The 18,751-nt window shown below is 45.8% G+C and overlaps 1 protein-coding gene across 2 annotated transcripts in view; it reads right to left on the bottom strand.

Moving 5' to 3' along the window:
• tsc1b (TSC complex subunit 1b) overlaps positions 1 to 12,031 on the bottom strand; it is a 52,849-nt gene extending 40,818 nt beyond the window's left edge. For both annotated transcript variants that reach the window (XM_067969967.1, XM_067969966.1), the window contains exon 1: positions 11,962 to 12,031. The gene's annotated coding sequence lies outside the window, so the exon portion shown is untranslated. The remainder of the gene's footprint in view (positions 1 to 11,961) is intronic.
• Positions 12,032 to 18,751: the final 6,720 nt, after the last annotated feature.

Genomic DNA, 18,751 nt, shown 5'->3' on the forward strand with positions numbered 1-18,751 from the left:
TCGATTGAAGAAGTCACCTCCCTTTGATGGCTCAGCAAGTTTATCCCCTAATAATCGCCCTTCTACGTTAAGAGTCGCTACATAAATGCAAGTTGTTGGTATTGTTGTCTCCGCACCAGCCTCAGCCCATCTGCTGCTGAAACCCTCTGCCCACTCAGGTGGACGTAAAAGGTCCCATGGTACTATTTCGAGGAAGAGCAGGGGAGTTCTTGCTAATATTTATCCCTTAACCAATACCACTAATAAAACAGATTATCTGGTGTTCTCATTGCGGTTTGTGGGACCATGCTGTGCGCAAAGTGGCTGCCGCGTTTCCCTACATTACAACTGTGACTATAGCCAATGAAGTACTTTTGACGTGTAAAGCACTTTGGGATGTCTTGAGGTCATAAAAGGCGCTATATAAATGCAAGTTCTTTCTTCTGTCTAAGGAAGACGGTGCTCATTCCACCGCCCTTTGTCCTGAGCATGGACAGCGAGTTGCCCTGCGTACTGCAGAGAGGCTCAGGAGGAGTTTGGCTGTGTGTGTCACAGCAACACTGGCGAGGCCTGCCAACAGGTGTCTCTTGAACAGGGAAGCTGTGTAGAGAAACATGGGGGGGGGCAGGGTGGAAGCAAATGACGTTCGCTGTGTATTCCCAACCATGCCTGCTACTAATGGTGACCTCAATCAGCAACATCACGAGAAGAGGGGCAAGAGCTGCCTTTGACAGTTGCCAATGTCGGCCATGGCAATGTTCTCTGGTCACCAGCTGGCTGGCTGATTCAGCCTGCTTATACAGGCTGGTAACCGTGGTGGGGGAGGGGGGAAACCAGCCTGCTTATACAGACTGGCAACCGGGGGTGGGATGGCGGCCAGAAGCAAAGTCATAAACCACCGTTCTTGTCGTTCTGATTCCAACAGAATCCGCCCTGCAAAATAAACAGGACAGTTTACACAGACCGGGACCCCGAGGCAGTATCACAGAATCTCTTCTTGCAGTGGTTCCACGGTATAAAAACATTAGGGAGTTGTCCAAACATACACACAAGAACCACTCCCCCTACAATAATCCTTTCCGACACTTGACTACAGGAAAGCTTTTATTTTTCACTTGAGTTCACTGCTCACAAGCTCCAACAAAAGCAGCACCTAACAACTTGCATTTATAACGTGTCTTTAATGTAGCAAAACGTCCCAAGGCACTTCACAGGAGCGCAATCAAACAAAAATCTGTCACCGAGCCACATACGATATCAGGACAGGTGACCAAGGCTTAGTCAAACGGAGAAAGAGGCGGAGAGGTTTAGGGAGGGAATTCCAGAGCTTAGGGCTTAGACAGCTGAAGGCCCGGCCGCCAATGTTGGAGCGATTAAAATCAGGGATGCGCAAGAGGCCAGAATTGGAGGAACGCAGAGTTCTGGGAGGATTGTAGGGCTGGGGAAGGTTACAGAGATAGGGAGGGGCGATGTCATGAAGGCACTTCAACAGGAGGACGAGAATTTTAACACGAGGATATAAACAGGCTCAAGGCTTTACGGTACCACAGCACTGTGCTAAATGGAAGAGTACAAGAACAGCTGCTGAGTACCAGTGCGGAGAACAGGTCTCTAAAGCCTCCCCTCCCCCCTATACAACTCAGAGCGACGGGGCGCCCCGAATAAGCAACGCCCAGTCACACGTGAGCAGAAACAGCCATTGAAAACACAACCACAGCCACAAAGCAACCACTTGTCCCTGGCAGAAAACGCTCAAAACATTGATGGAGAGCCACGTGTTCAAACTCTTGGCCACTTGCCCGTAGAGAGAGAGCAGCTCCCAAGTCTACACACTCAGGTTAGACTCCACCGTGCTCAGGAGTTTCAAAATTAAAACGGAGACTAATAACTGGAGACAGTGGACTTAAAATAGCAAACAAGCAGCAAGCGAGTGGTCAGAGAGCATGGATGGTCTTTTCTGACTTCTGCCACATTAGCCACAGTGAGGTTTTTTTTTTGGCAGTCCTGTACGTTCCTACAATAAAGACAGAAAATACTGGAAATACACAGATCAGGTAAGCATCTGGAAAGAGAAAAGACAGGTTAACGTTTCCAGTGTGCAATCCCTGGTCAGAATTCATTTCCAGCATGCTGTATTTTCATTTTGTGTGGAGCATAAACACCGGCATAGGCCAGTTGAGCCAAAAGGCCTGTTTCTGTGTAATATGAAATAGAGATCTTTAAAATTATGAAGGGGTCTGATAGGGTAGATGTAGAGAAGATGTTTCCACTTGTGGGGGAGACCAAATCTAGAGACCATAAATAAGATAGTCACTAATAAATCCAATAGAGAATTCAGGAGAAACTTCTTTACCCAGAGAGTGGTGAGAACGTGGAACGCGCTCCTACATGGAGTGGTTGAGGTGAATAGCGTAGATGCATTTAAGGGGAAAACTAGATAAGCATGAGTGAGAAAGGAATAGAAGGATATGATGATAGGGTGGGATGAAGAAAGGTGGGAGGAGACTCGTGTGGAACATAAACACCAGCATAGACCAGTTGGGCCAAACGGCCTGTTTCTGCGCTGTAAATTCTATGTAATTTCGTAATTCCTGCGTTTGCAGGAATCTTTCCTTTTTAATCATACTGCGCTATTTGATTAAAATATAAATCTTTTCTGCCTCAGTTTCAATCCGCCTGCTGAAGTTTTCTGGTAGGTACATACATTTCATCAAACTCCACAGAATGAGATTTTTTTTTTTTAAATCATTTGGTATTTTTTAAACTCGTTTTTAAACTGTATTTTTTAAAACTACAGGTAAGAGGCCGGGCATGTGACATGCTTCACTCCTGGTACAATTCTTCCCTCCAATATTCTCACTTGGTGCATCCCTACTCAATACGGCTCAGATTGTGAACTAAACTAAAAAGTGTCAGCCGTGGCTCCGAGGGTAGCACACTCACCTCTGAGTCAGAAGATTGTGGGTTCAAGTCCCATTCCAGAGACTTAAGCCCATAACCCAGGCTGACACTCCCGGTGCAGTATCGAGGGAGTGCTGCATTGATGGAGATACCGTCTTTCGGATGAGACGTTAAACCGAGGCCCCGTCTGCCCTCTCAGGTGGATGTAAAAGATCCCACAGCCACTACTGCAAAGAAGAGCAGACGAGTTCTCCCCGGTGTCCTGGCCAATATTTATCCCTCAACCAACATCACTGTAAAAATTATCTGGTCATTATCACATTTCTAGTTTTTGAATGTGCACAAACTAGCAGCCGCATCTCCCTACAACAGTGACTGCACTTCAATACTATACTTCATTGGCTGTAAAGCGCTTTGGGACACCCGGAGGTCATGAAAGGCGCTATATAAATGCAAGTTCTTTCTTTAAATAGTATCGGATAAGAGACTGCAACTGTCCCGGCTTCCATTGCTCTCGTTCCATGATGCTTAACAGCGAATGGAAGAAAAAAGGGCATTTCTTACTAAAACGAGCAGATCCTAACCAGCAACCCCCCAACCCATGGCATTGCTCCCCTGTAGTCTGGATTGCGCACTTGTGACATTTAGCTAGCTAACCAGGACTGGCCCTTTTAAATCGCTCAGATACTCCCAGTGAGAATCCAGGTAATTACTACAGCTACTTGGAAATAGCTGAGGTCAGTTAAATTGCTTGTAAATTTCAAGCTCCAGCTCCACAGAACCCAGAATAAAACCCCTAGTTTTCTTCAAAAGCGCTCTATATGCCTAACAAAATGCGACGTGCATTAGGTGTAAAACATCCCTTATGACATTGCTCACTTAAGTCAGAGGATTCACTGATTAATGAGGATGGGAACATTGTACCATGACTATGTTATTTTGCTGCTAAATTGTAGGTTTCTGTTCCTTGAATACAAGGTGTTATTGCTCCACATTCTTAAAATCAATGATATGCTCATTGCTCCCAACAGACGCTAAGATCAATTATTTTTTTTAAAATGATTTCTAAGGTCAATTAGACAATTGGAATTCTGGAAAATAAAGTATTTTTCTGTTACGTGGGAAGTTTCTCTGCAGATTGCAAATAGTTTACTTTCTGAAAAATAGACCTCAAGTGATAGGCAAAAATGTGCACCACACACACAAGATGTAAAATTTATATATAGCCCACGTCCACACGCATCAAGACCTGGACAACATCCAGGCTTGGGCTCATAAGTGGCAAGTAACATTCGCGCCAGACAAGTGCCAGGCAAAGACCACCTCCCCTTGACATTCAATGGCATTACCATCACTGAATCACCCACCATCAACATCCTGGGGGTCCCCATCGACCAGAAACACAACTGGACCAGCCACATAAATACTGTGGCTACAAGAGAGGTCAGAGGCTGGGTATTCTGCGGCGAGTGACTCACCTCCTGACCCCCCCGAAACCTTTCCACCATCTACAAGGCACAAGTCAGGAGTGTGATGGAATACTCTCCACTTGCCTGGATGAGTGCAGCTCCAACAACCTCAAGAAGCTCGACACCGTCCAGGACAAAGCAGCCCGCTTGATTGGCACCCCATCCACCACCCTAAACATTCACTCCCTCCACCACTGGTGCACCGTGGCTGCAGTGTGTACCATCCACAGGATGCACTGCAGCAACTCGCCAAAGCTTCTTCGACAGCACCTCCCAAATCCGCGATCTCTACCACCTAGAAGGACAAGGGCTGCAGGCACATGGGAACAACACCACCTGCACGTTTCCCTCCAAGTCACACACCATCCTGAAATATATTGCCATTCCTTCATTGTCGCTGGGTCAAAATCCTGGAACTCCCTACTTAACAGCACGGTGGGAGAACCTTCACCACACGGACTGCAGCGGTCAAGAAGGTGGCTCACCACCACCTTCTCAAGGGCAATTATGGATGGGTACTAAGTGCTGGCTTTGCCAGTGATGCCCACATCCCATGAATGAATTATAAAAAATATTGGCAAGGCTCCCTTGGCATTGCTCATGAGTCAGTGGATGTGCCCTTTTATAAGGACAGCAACATTATATACCGTGTAAAACACAATGCACTATTCTGAAGTGTAGGTGAGCGTGCGCCTTTAAAGTTACACAATCTAATTTAAATGCAGTTCTGATGAAAGATCATCAACCTGAAACATTAACTCTGTTCCTCTCTCCACAGAAGCTGCCTGACCTGCTGAGTGTTTCCAGCATTTTTGTTTTTTTATTTCTAATCTAAGTTATGTTAAGCAAACGCTGGGTTCATTCAAAATTTAATTACCATTTAAGCTGGACTTTATCTGTGGGATGGTCAAGAGACTGCAGATATTGTGGCTATGGTATTCTCTGTTCCTGCAAATGGCTACCTTTTATTCTTAAAAGTGCAACATAGAAAGCTGCATTAGACAGTGGGCAACATCGGAAGTGTGATGGACAGGAAGTGCTCAACAAACAGCCCATCTTTTGATATTAGTAAGACACACTGGGAGTTATCTAGTCTATGAATACACTTGTTTAGACACGCAAATCTATCAGGCCGGAAATAACTGACCAAGTTTAATTTGTTTGCAAGATGCACTCATCAGAAACATTTATAATGAACAGGAAGTGTGTGACATCACCGCAATAAACTCAGTGTCCCACAGACTACCTGCCCAGCTGGTTCTGTTCTATTCTATATCTGTACAATTGTTGCCAGTGTTCACTGTATGTCATCATTACTGACATCCTCAAAGATCTAAACAAGATAAAAGGCACCATTGTGTGCACACAAACAGCAGCACCCTGTCCTGCTTCCATAAACAGCACAGCACATGCTAAACACAGATCGATCCCTGCTGTAAGAAAGCAGGCGGCTGCTTATGCTGCATTCGTTATGATGACACCAGCTAACCACTTCCAGTGGCGAGTCTGAAGAGTGGGGGGGGGGGGGGGGGGGAGGGGGCAGATTCCGGGTTCCCGCAGTCGCTTACACTATTGCTATTGTGTCTTCAAGTTCCTTGTTACAGAACTTTTTTTTAAAAAAAGTCGGGGAAGGCTTGCTCCTCCAGCCCGACAACCCTCTAAGATCTCTGCACTCCTCCAATTCTGGCCTCTTGCGCATCCCCGATTTTAATTGCTCCACCGTTGGCGGCCGTGCCTTCAGCTGCCTGGGCCCTAAGCTCTGGAAGTCCCTCCCCAAACCTCTCCGCCTCTCTCTCCTCCTTAAAACCTCCCTCTTTGACCTAGCTTTTGGTCACCTGTCCTAATGTCTTATGCGGCTCGGTGTCAAATTTTGTTTGATAATTGCTCCTGTGAACCACCTTGGGATATTTTAAGTGCTGTATAAATGCAAGTTGTTGCCAACTGTTGCACAGATCAACAATGGGAAAACTGCGCAATGGCCTGTCACGGGCTGCTTGAGAACCAAATCTACCTGTAGACAGAACGAAATAGCAACATCGGATATTCATCACCAGTCGCAAATACAAACGGGCTTTGCATCCAGAGGTCCCTTGAAAAACTACCTTATGAGGTGTCCCCCGGTCAACAGCACCTTTGCCACTTGTTTATACTATAGCACTGCCTTCAGTGGCCACACTGTATTAGAAACAGCAGAGTTTGATCATGGGGATTAAGAGTTACATGTTAAAGAAAGAACTTCCATTTACACAGCGACTTTCACCACCTCAGGACGTCCCAAAGTGCTTCACAGCTAATGAGGTACTTTGTCGTAATGTAGAGAAATGCAGCAGCCAAATTGCGAACAGCAAGGTCCCACAAACAGCAAGGAGATAAGAGATCACATAATTTGTTTTAATGATGCTGGTTGAGGAATAAATATTGGCCCAGGCACTGGGAGAACCCCCCTACTCTTCTTCAAATAGTGACATTTACATCAACTCGAGGGGGGCAGGCCGGGCATCGGTTTAACATCTCATCCGATAGATGGCACCTCCGACAGTGCAGCGCTCCCTCAGTAATGGCACTGGGCGTGTCAGCCGGGATTATGTGCACAAGACTTGAACCCACAACCGTCTGACTGAGAGGCGAGTGTGCTACGCCTGGGCCATAGCTGGCATTAGATACAACTTAAGCTCAATGCATTCAGGGACAGTGCCAGAAGATTGCAAGATAACGAACATCACAGCCATAATCAATGTTGCCTCTAATTTTTTTCAGCCATGTGCAGAATGAATTTGGGTTTGTGCACCACCATATATATTTTTAAAAAATCACAACTTTGAATAGAACATCTTCTTATAAAACATTATTCAGGGTAAATAATAAACAGAACAAATGTATAAAATAATGGATATTTGTAACAAGGCGAGGTCAAGGATTTTTAATTAAACAAAACTGGTTATAGAAATTTCAGAAATAAACACTGTCACCAGAGGAATGGGGACATCCTGATTGAGATCCAGAGTCTGTAGATGACAGGCCAGATGAAGAAGAGGAGGGTGACTGTCTCTGGTTCCGATGTTTTTATTGTGTAAATAAAGGCCGTGTCTCTGTTAGTGTCACGTGGAGCAGCTATAGGGTTTGATTGTTCAGCTCAGTCTAAATGGGGCAGAACTGGCAAATAAAACATCTGAAAATAATGAGGCAAAGAGGTGCAAGTACATCAGGGCTTTACCAAGCCAGGGGTTGTTCAAGCACAAGGTGAAACTGAACACTAAAAACAGCCATTGGCATGTTAACTACCCCGATACACATGTGCCTTCGTAGTTCATTATTTTCATGAGATCAGTAATTTTTTTGTGCCTGAGATACAGTATATATCTTGGATCTAGCACGAGTCCATCACACTTGGTATGTCAAAAGTATAAGAAAAAAGCCAGTCATTTCCTTCTGCTTTTTTGAACCTTCATTACCTTATCTCTTCCCGAGAGCAGGAGCCTGGGATTTTCTGGTAATGTACAGAAACTTCCCTCAATAATTAGCTTCCAATTGATCTCAGAATCTGCCTGTTGAGACCACAGTACAGAAGTTACTGATGTTTTTCAACACATTCAAATGCCATTGTTTCAGCAGTGATTATGTCCCTTAACAGTGATGGAAGCAAACGACCACTGCTACTACCATTGCAAAATTTACTACTTAGGCATGCAGATGCACACTGTTCCCCTGCTTGTGGAATCTGCTACTTTTTCCCCTTTCTCCCTTCACTCATCTTCAGTTAGAGACTTACAGTGAGGCACAGCTCAAAGTATTAGCTGTCCTCCGGTACCTCATCCAAATGATCATTCTTCATGTATGAGCCGGGACAATGGAGGCTGAGTACTTCTGTCTGCAGGCAGAGGTGGCCCTGCTACCTGAGGTGCAACTGGAAACATTCGCCTTGTTGGTGCTTCCAACTTTGCCAGTGAAACAGGTACGTGGCACAAATGGGTTGTAACAATGGCTCAGTTATTAATTTGCATTCCTGCAGTGGTATCAAACCATGCATATTTGGTGCCAGGTCCAATCCCTGGTCTGGCCTGTGCAATGCTGCGTTTGCCGATGGCTATTTGATCATGGGAAAAAGGCAGATGAAATTCAGAAATGACCTTATCTGAATGCTCACACACTTTCCAGGAGGGATCGCTGGATTTTAAGTCTGGAGCAAATACGGAACCTTTCTCCCCTCCCTTGTCCAGTAACACGAAAGGTAAATATAGTGTCCCCACCATTGGCTAACTCAGCCAGAGAGGGGATTGAACCTGAAAGGATCTTGATCTACAGGACCTGGTTATTTACACACCCACCCCCGACCCCCAAACACGCACCTCGATACTCTAGAGTCACGGGTGCGCGCAGAGCCAGATCCGAGCATGGGCAACAACTGCAGACACAAGTCACAAGGACGACCAGGGCCTGCGCCAATTCCCAAACTCCAGCACATCCGCTCCACCGGATATGAAAATCCACCAGACGCAACAAGATCATTTATTTATAGTCACCTGGGTGTGACTGATGATACCTGGTGGCCCAGGTTTGGTGCGCAGCAAACAGACTGCTGAGCGACCGCGCACGCATGCAGCTTAGAGGAACAGTGGCCATATTCATATTTCTGGAAATTGCAGTCATTATGTGATATTAAGGGTAGGCTTGATACATACATGATGGAGAACGGAATAGAGGGATACAGGGGTCAGAGTGGGAAGAGGTAATTAGAGTGGGAGGAGACTTGTGTAATATAAACACCAACGTAGACCAGTTGGTCTGAGTGGCCTGTTTTTGCGCTGCACATTCAAATATAGGGTGTTGTTCCTTAACAAGCTACACGAAATGAGCTACAACTCATGCTGATTCAAAGTGAGCAAGGCCTCGCTTCCCCTAATAAAATGCTCCATCTAGTAAGAGCACCGCCCATGCCCCCGTTTAAAAGGGGACTCACTGCTCTAATCCAGGCTCAGCATGCAGCAATGCTGAGTGTGGATTAGTGACTCCTGGAGTTATATTGGGTGCACTCAATCGGCAATGGAGTGAAAGCTTCCCGAGGACAGCAACATTACGATGCAACTGGGTTCTACTGCAAACTGCAACCACAATCTATCCACCCTCAAACCACCAGGACCACGGGGGAAGGGAATGTTAATCAAGGCTGGGATTTAAACTTTTGACTGCTGTGTTTTTGATTCAGCTACCGCACAATCCCAATTCAGGATTCACACACCCTATAACAATGAGCTACTGCTTTACAAAGCTGCTTTCACTAACACAGCTCATGAACGATTAGCCTTGTGACTGGGAGAAAACCACATCAGTGACTTTGTGAGAATGGCAGAAATAGGTTCCAGTTAGGGAGTGTCCCTGTACACAGACTAGCCCATTATACTAAGTGTAGACAAGTATTTTGACATATTTGCCAAATTCAGTACTTTCCTGAGTAATTCTAGACAGCATGGAGTTAGTATTCAATCTGGCCATGCAGCATTGTCACTGGCCTGTGTCAGTTCCAACATGGGATTAGCAAAATTGCATTTAAACCAATACATTTTAACGTACAATACACTTAGTTGCTTGCACTACACTCACCCCCAATTGTAGTGAGCGGCTGGGCCTCCCGCTCCCCCATTGGTTGCCTGCCGCTGGGCCCCACCCCGCTCCCCCATTGGCCGCGTGCTGCTGCCCCCCCCTCCCCCATTGGCCGCATGCTGTTGCCCCCCACCGGCCGCGTGCCGCTGGGTCATACAGAACAAGTTTCAGAGTCACAGCGAGGGTGGCAGGAGCTGCAGTATAACTAGCTTCCTGTGATAGGATAAGGGAAAACAGCTATGGGGCCTGTTCACCCAGTGAGTCCTGGTGGAGAGCAGATGAGGACACGATCAGGCCCACAGATGGATACAGACTATGCCCACACTAGAGAATAGCCACTTGGGTGAAGTACTAGAGATTGACTAACATTGGTGAAATTGCACCCCAACAGGAGAAGGCAGTTTCAGGGAAGCAGAAATCAGGGGGAAATATTTCTGCACCCCACCTCTAAAATTAGTATTTCACCTCAGTGTTACACAGTTCAGAATGCTCTCTCCAACACAACTCAAGTTTGAGAACAGTACTTATAAATGGTGTCAGTATTTTTTTCAGTTTAAGCAGAGTGAAAATTTCACACACGCATCTTTACTGCACTAGTCATTGAAGAAACATACACCCAGTTTAGCTGTGCAAACATTTTGAGACCATTGCCTGTTAAGAGATTTTACCACTACCACCAAGTTGAATAGCTGACTGACATTTCAATCAAAAAGGATCTAACACTTCTGAAGACACACAACTGACAGCCAGTGCAGGATTGAGTCAGTGACTACATCTCAGGAACAGGAGGCCGTTCAGCCCCTCGAGCCTGTTCTGCCATTCAAATAGATTGTGGCTGATCTGTATCTTAACTATTTACAACTTGTAGTTAAATCGCACCTTGAACATAGTAAAACATCCCAAGGCACTTCACAGGAGCAATTATCAAACAAAATTTGAGCCGCATAAGGAGATATTACATCAGGTGACCAAAAGCTTGGTCAAAGAGGTAGGTTTTAAGGAGCATCTTAAAGGAGGAAAGAGAGGTAGAGGTAGAGAGGTTTGGGGAGGGAATTCCAGAGCTGGGTTCCATATCCCTTAATACCCTTACGTAACAAAAATCTCAATTTTGAAATAGTCTCAACAGCTCTTTTGGGGAAAGAGAATTCCAGATTTCCACTACTCTTTGAGAAGAAATGCTTCCTGACATCGTCCCTGAAGTACCTAGCTCTAATTTTAAAGCTATGGTTGCTTACAAACACGCATCAGACATCTAGGATCGGTTCATTCATTGCACAAAATGCCTACATTCCTCAGTCACTTGAAGGTAATGCAGGCCCCCCTGAAAATGAAACAGTCCAGAATCATTTAACACAAAGGAGCGGTTGGAAGAATCTCAACTCCCTTAGAAATCGTGCGACACTTTTTAAAAACACATTCTGGGGGGTAATGCAATAGGAAGATCAGATTAAGCAACTTTTTTTTTTGCACAATCAAACGATTACTTCATTTTTTTAAAATGGTCAGAAAGCAGCTCCTTTGCTCCCAAAGAAAATTGTGACTTGGGCTCCGCAACAGCAGCAGCCCGAGGCCCAGAAACAACCCAAACATTAAATGGACAGAAACGATAAATAAACCCGGGCGGGGAACAGGTTTAAATACATTTCACTCATTCATTTAACCCCAGAGCCCGATTCCCACTCAACGGCCGTGGAAACAACCGGCTGCACACGGCATTCCGGACCAAGAGACCCGGCCGCCCGCACTCGGGCCCCGGCCTGAGAGGGGTCCACACGGCCACTGCCCCCCGCGGCAGGGGGGGGGGGGGGGGCTCCTTCCCCCAGACGGTGGGGCGATTCTCTCCCCCCCCCCGTCACAGGCCAGACACCCAGCGGCCGGGGTACGAGACCGAGCGGAAGCGGCGGTGGCTGGCGGCCGGTCTCTCTCTCTCTCTCTCTCCCCCCCTCACGGTGCTGGGCCCCGGGGGAGGGAAGCCGGGTTCCCCGCCCCTCAGTCCCGGAGCGCGGGATTTTACCTCTCACGGACCCTACATTCCACAGGGCGCCGCCATCTTGAACACCTCACCCCCTCCCCCGACTCGTCCGCATCCGCCGACCAGCGGAAAACAAATAAACCCCGAACTACTTCTTTACATTCATCACAAAGCGCAGACCTTAACCCCTAACCCTAGTTCAAAATTAATGTCACCTCATCTTTTATTAATTTCCCCCCCAAAAAAAAATCCCTCTTAGTAAACCCCAGAAACGGTCTGTCCGAGATTATTATTTTTAAAGGTGTAAATAGTTCTATTGCCTCTTTCCCCCCCCCACGCTTTTTGCCCAGTCCGCGGAGGGATATCACGCGGGGCGACGCGGCTGCGCGTGACTAAAGGTGGCCGCCGCGCGCCTGCGCTGGGCGAGCGAAGGACCCCGCCGGGTCGGCATGACGTCACCGCATTCTGGTAAACAGGTTATTAACGGGCAAGGGGGCGTGTCCCGCGGGCTGTCAATCACAGCCAGCTGGCAGCCGAGCTTATACATGTAGCAAGGAGGACAGATAGAATCAATCAATCAATCAATCGAGGAGATAAAATAAATAACAGGAGGAGATAATAGAGTGCCTCAGGGAACAAGATGACTTTTTTTAAATATATATTAAATTCACATTGGACACAAAAAAGGAGTTGTGAAATTGTCTTATTTTGGAAAAGGCAGCTTCTGTTATTTATTAGGTTGTAACTATATGCAGCACAGCCAGGAGATGAGGCTGTTTCACTGTGTAAGACCATTTTTCCTGAGACAGGGGTTATGAATGATTCCCACCTGGTCATGTTGTATTTTAGACAATTGCAGCAAATTATGAGGCAAAAAACGCCGTAAAATGAATTCTGAATAAGAAATTGTGCAACCGTGCTCCGTCCTGGTTGGCAACAGTGCTACAGAAATTAAGGTGCTATTCTATCCCTGCAGGACCACTTTCCTACCAGTGCCACCTATGTAAACGTAAACTCATCCAAAACCCTGCTGCCCGTATCCCATCCCACACCATGTCCTGCTCGTCCATCAGACCTGTGCTCGCTGACCTCCACTAACTCCCCATCTCCCAACACCTCAATTTTAAAATTCTCATCCTGGTGTTTATGGCTTTGTTCCTCCCTATCTCTGTAACCTCCTCCAGCCCTACTCCCATACCCTCCCCCCAAACTCTCCGGTCCTTTGACTCTGGCCTCTTGTGCATCCCCCCTCCACCCCACCATTGCAGACATGCATTCACCCGTCTAGGCCCCACACTCTGGAATACCCTCCTCGAACATCTCCAACTCCCTCTCTTCCTTTAAGACCCTCCTTAAAACCCAACTCTTTGACCAAGCTTTTGGTCACCCCTCCTAATATTTCCTTCTTTGGCTCGGTGTCCATATTTCCCTTGCTCCTCTGTGAAGTGACTTGGGACATTTTTTATATGTCAAATGTGCTATCTAAATGCAAGTAATTTTTATTGCTGAAAGAAAGGTATTGTGGGTTCAAACCTCACCTCGGCAACTTGAGCACAAAAAAAGTTCAGGCTGACACCCCAGTGCACAACTGAGGGGGAGTGCTGCACTGTCAGAGGTGCCGTCATTCGGATGAGACGTTAAACTGAGGCCCCGTCTGCCTTCTCAGGTGGACGTAAAAGATTCAAAGAAGAGCAGGGGAGTTCCCCCCAGTGTCCTGGGGCCAATATTCATCCCTCAGCCAAAAAAAACAGATGATCCGGTCATTATCACAGTGCTGTTTGTGGGATCTTGCTGTGCGCAAATTGGCTGTTACGTTTCCTACCTTACAACAGTGACCACACTTCAAAAGTAATTCATTGGTTGTAAAGCGCTTTGGGACGTCCTGAGGTCGTGAAAGGCGCGATTTAAATACAAGTCTTGCTTTTTCTTTTTCTTTATATAATTCACCATTCCCATCACTGTACAAGCACTGATACAAAAAAAACTGCAAATAGTTCTGATGAAAGGTCATCGACCTGAAACGTTAACTCTGTTTCTCTCTCCACCTGACCTGTTAAGTGTTTCCAGCATTTTCTGTTTTCATTTCACATTTCCAGCATCCGCAGTATTTTGCTTTCATAAATATTACTGTTGTTTTTGCAGTACTGTTTCTTTCCATCTGGTGGCACTCTCCCGCTGTTAGGATTGCCTGCAATTGTCATATAGAATGTTGCATTCACGTTATAAAGGCTTTAAATCATAGACAATTTCAATAGCAGCTCAGTAGGAGCAATACTACAAAACAGGCAGTATTACGTGTCTTCCCACCTTGTATTGTACAGAATGTATTAGAAGATATGTACTGTGTTTTGAATTGTAATAATGGGATCATAGTGTGTACGATCTGCATTGCATTGGTTTGAACTGCATTGCTTGGAATTGTGTCCTTTTACATTGAACTGTGTGTATCTTAAAATTTTATGAAATAAAGTATATTTTGAAATATAAAAAAAAGTGAACAGGCTCTCCCAGAATATTATGGTGTATCTGTTGATTCCGTCCCTTTTTCTCCCTATTGTTCCATTCTTACTAAAATCCCTGTTTATTTCTCAGTCTTCAGCCTCCCCCTCCCACCCCCGCCCCGCCTTTTCTCTTTACAGATACTGGCAGACTGACTTGCTGTGTGTTTCCAGCATTTTTGGCTTTTATTCTAGAACATTAACCTCTCTTCTGTCAAAAATGGTGCGTTTGCTGTTTTCACCTCTACAAAAAAGCTAGAACAATCCAGAATTAATCCCACTACCCTGCTCTTTGTATCTTCCTCTGCTTCAAATACTTATTCAATTTTCCCTTAAAAGATATAATGATCCCTGCCTCAAACACTCCCTGAAGCAAAGCATTCCATGGTCCAATGGCCCTCTGCATAAAGAAATTTATTCCACCCTCTCTCCTCACTCTCTTAATGATATTTTAAATTGATGACCCCATTTTACTGACTCCCTAACCAGCAGAAATAGTTTTCCTATTCACTCTATCAAAACCCTTCATAATTAAAATAAGAACCTGCATTAACTTTCCTCTCAGTCTCCACTGCTCCAGTGGAAATAGTCCCAGTATCTCGAGTCTCTCCTCATAATTATAAATGTAAGGAATCTTACAACACCAGGTTATAGTCCAACAATTTTATTTTAAAATCACAAGCTTTCGGAGATTATCTCCTTCGTCAGGTGAGTAGTGAATGAGAGGTTCTCAAATCGCATATCTTATATTAGGCTGGGACATCATCACACCAATCAAAGATGTCGTTGGTGTTCAGACAGGTTAGCCACGGAAAACAGTAGGTCCCAGTATGCTGAATACACAATGTGTCAAATTACACAGACAGAGAGAAAGAGACCCGAAAGGCAGAGAGAGAGAGAGAGAGAGAGAGAATTTCCAGTTGTATTAAAAACAGATAACTTTTTTTTCCCCTTGCTGGTGGGGTTACGTGTAGCGTAACATGAACCCAAGATCCCTGTTGAGGCCGTCCTCATGGGTGCGGAACTTGGCTATCAATTTCTGCTCGACGATTTTGCGTTGTCGTGTGTCTCGAAGGCCGCCTTGGAGAACGCTTACCCGAAGATCGGTGGCTGAATGTCCTTGACTGCTAAAGTGTTCCCCGACTGGGAGGGAACCCTCCTGTCTGGCGATTGTTGCGCGGTGTCTGTTCATCCGTTGTCGCAGTGTCTGCATGGTCTCGTCAATGTACCATGCTCTGGGGCATCCTTTCCTGCAACGTATGAGGTAGACAACGTTGGCCGAGTCGGCCTTCGAGACACACGACAACGCAAAATCGTCGAGCAGAAATTGATAGCCAAGTTCTGCACCCATGAGGACAGCCTTAACCGGGATCTTGGGTTCATGTCACGCTACACGTAACCCCACCAGCAAGGAAAAAAACGTTATCTGTTTTTAATACAACTGGAAATTCTCTCTCTCTCTCTCTGCCTTTCGGGTCTCTTTCTCTCTGTCTGTGTAATTTGACACATTGTGTATTCAGCATACTGGGACCTACTGTTTTCCGTGGCTAACCTGTCTGAACACCAAAGACATCTTTGATTGGTGTGATGATGTCCCAGCCTAATATAAGATATGCGATTTGAGAACCTCTCATTCACTACTCACCTGACGAAGGAGATAATCTCCGAAAGCTTGCGATTTTAAAATAAAATTGTTGGACTATAACCTGGTGTTGTAAGATTCCTTACATTTGTCCACCCCAGTCCATCACCGGCATCTCCACACCATGGCTCATAATTATAGTTTCCCATCCCTGGCATCATCCCGGTGAAACTGTGCTGTAATAAGTAGCCATGGCTTCAATGTCCTTTCTATAATTGGGCAACCAAAGCTTCACACAGTACTCTAACTGTGGCCTAACCAAATCTTAAAAAAATTAATTCTAGAGATGTGGGCGTCGCTGGCGAGGCCGCCATTTATTGCCCATCCCCTAGATGCCTTGAGAAGGTGGTGGTGAGCCGCCTTCTTGAACCGCTGCGGTCCGTGTGGTGACGGTTCTCCCACAGTGCTGTTAGGTCGGAGGTTCCAGGAGTTTGACCCAGCGACGATGAAGGAACGGCCGATTTATGTCCAAACTTGTACAAATTTATCATTACGCCTATACTCTTGTAATCTACGCTCCTATTTGTTATTCTCATTCCTGTTCTCCTATATTGCTGTCAGTTGCTTTGTCACTCGAATGATGATTTTTTTTTTACACATTTTGACATGCTGTCAGCAAATTTGTGTAAAAGAGTACGAGTGCGTTATAGTGAAATGTGTGTTCAACTATACAGCAAATTGTGTGCTAATGATTTAATAGCGCAGCACTGCCCCCTGCTGAACAATGACGCCACTGCAGGAAAACGCCGATATTTTATTCTGAATGGAGAGACGTCTTGTTTGCAGAAGGCGGTGACACTGCCATCTGCTGGTAGAAGGGCGGTGCTACAGAATAAGGCCCTGATCATTTTCGTGTACCTTGCAGAACTACAATTTATAAATCGTAGTCTTATTAACTCATGTTAAGCTAATCTATCTATTTAACCATCTCCTGTTTTTCTTTCAAGCACATAGTTTTACCCATACTTGCCCTCTCATTTGTGCGCTATTTTCTCTCCCCTTTCTCTTTGTTCTGTTCCTATTTAATTGCTGTACATTTTTTTTTGATGAAAAATTATGTCTGAATCGTGAACTGGGCTCTCCTCTCCACAGCTGCTGATTTCCCTGCTATTTGTTTCCAGCATTTTCTGCTGAATCGTATTTGACTACAGTGCAGGAAAATTGCGTCAATAACCGTGACTAAAACTGTGCAGCAATTACGCCATCAGCTGGAAACGAAGACGATGCGAATAAAGTATTTTACACAACAGATTTCATTTTTATAAATCGATTACAATGTGGAAAAATTCCTTGAAATTGTCTGCGATTCTACAGCTCGACACCACCACCAGCTGGGGGGAAGCGGTATTACACAAAGAGCGGTTTTATTTTTCCGGTAATATGGCACTGCTGCCAACAGGTGGCACTGTTACTCCAGGGGCGCAGTTGTGCTCATATTTATAGCAAGAACTTGCTGAGCACCATCTTATCATGGCCTCAGAACGTCCCAACGTGTTTTACAGTCAGTGTATAGTTTTTGAAATGTAGTCACTGTTGTTATGCAAATAAATAATCTGAAAACCCATATTATTATGTTGTAATTATATACAACATTTAAAAATATTACTACCCCATACCCTCTCCATCACAAAGACTGCCTACTTCCTCCTCTGTGATATCTCCGCCCCTGCCTCAGTCCATCTGCTGCTGAAACCCTCATCCCTGCCTTTTGTTACCTCCAGCCTTGACTATTCCAATGCTCTCCTAGCCGGCCTCCCATTTTCCACCCTCCATAAACTTCAGCTCATCCAAAACTCTGCTGCCCCGTATCCTATTCTGCACCAAGTCCCACTCACCCATCAACCCTGTCCTTGCTGATCTACATTGGCTGCAGGTCCCCCAGCGCCTCCACTTCGCCCTTCCCTTTCTCTGTAATTTCCTCCAGCCCTACACTTCTCTCCTCCCCCAGAACTTTGTGTTCCTCTGACTCTGGTCTCGTGCATCCCTCCCCCCATCACCCCACCATTGGCTGCCGTGCCTTGACCTGTCAAGTCCCTACGCTCTGGAATTCTCTTCCTAAACGTCTCCACTTCTCCACCTCCCTCTCCACCTTGGGGCATTTTTCTACATTAAAGATGCTATATAAATGCAAGTTATTGTTGAGTTCTTGAACTACATTAAATCATTTATAACATTATACGTACATTATTAACAGCACGAAAACGCCACCTACTGATAGAAAACTGTAGGACATTCTCATTCAAGCTTTTTAACCAGGTCAGAGGCTGGGTATTCTGCGGCGAGTGACTCATCTCCTGACTCCCCAAAGCCTTTCCACCATCTACAAGGCACAAGTCAGGAGTGTGATGGAACACTCTCCACTTGCCTGGATGAGTGCAAGAAGCTCGACACTATCCAGGACAAAGCAGCCCGCTTAATTGGTACCCCATCCACCACCCTAAACATTCACTCCCTTCACCACCGGCGCACTGTGGCTGCAGTGTGTACCATCCACAGGATGCACTGCAGCAACTCGCCAAGGCTTCTTCGACAGCACCTCCCAAACCCGCGACCTCTACCACCTAGAAGGACAAGGGCAGCAGGCACATGGGAACAACACCACCTGCACGTACCCCTACAAGTCACACACCATCCCGACTTGGAAATATATCACCGTTCCTTCATCGTCGCTGGGTCAAAATCCTGGAACTCC

Source organism: Heptranchias perlo, chromosome 31, assembly GCF_035084215.1.
Source record: "Heptranchias perlo isolate sHepPer1 chromosome 31, sHepPer1.hap1, whole genome shotgun sequence".
Classification (NCBI taxonomy): Eukaryota; Metazoa; Chordata; class Chondrichthyes; order Hexanchiformes; family Hexanchidae; genus Heptranchias; species Heptranchias perlo.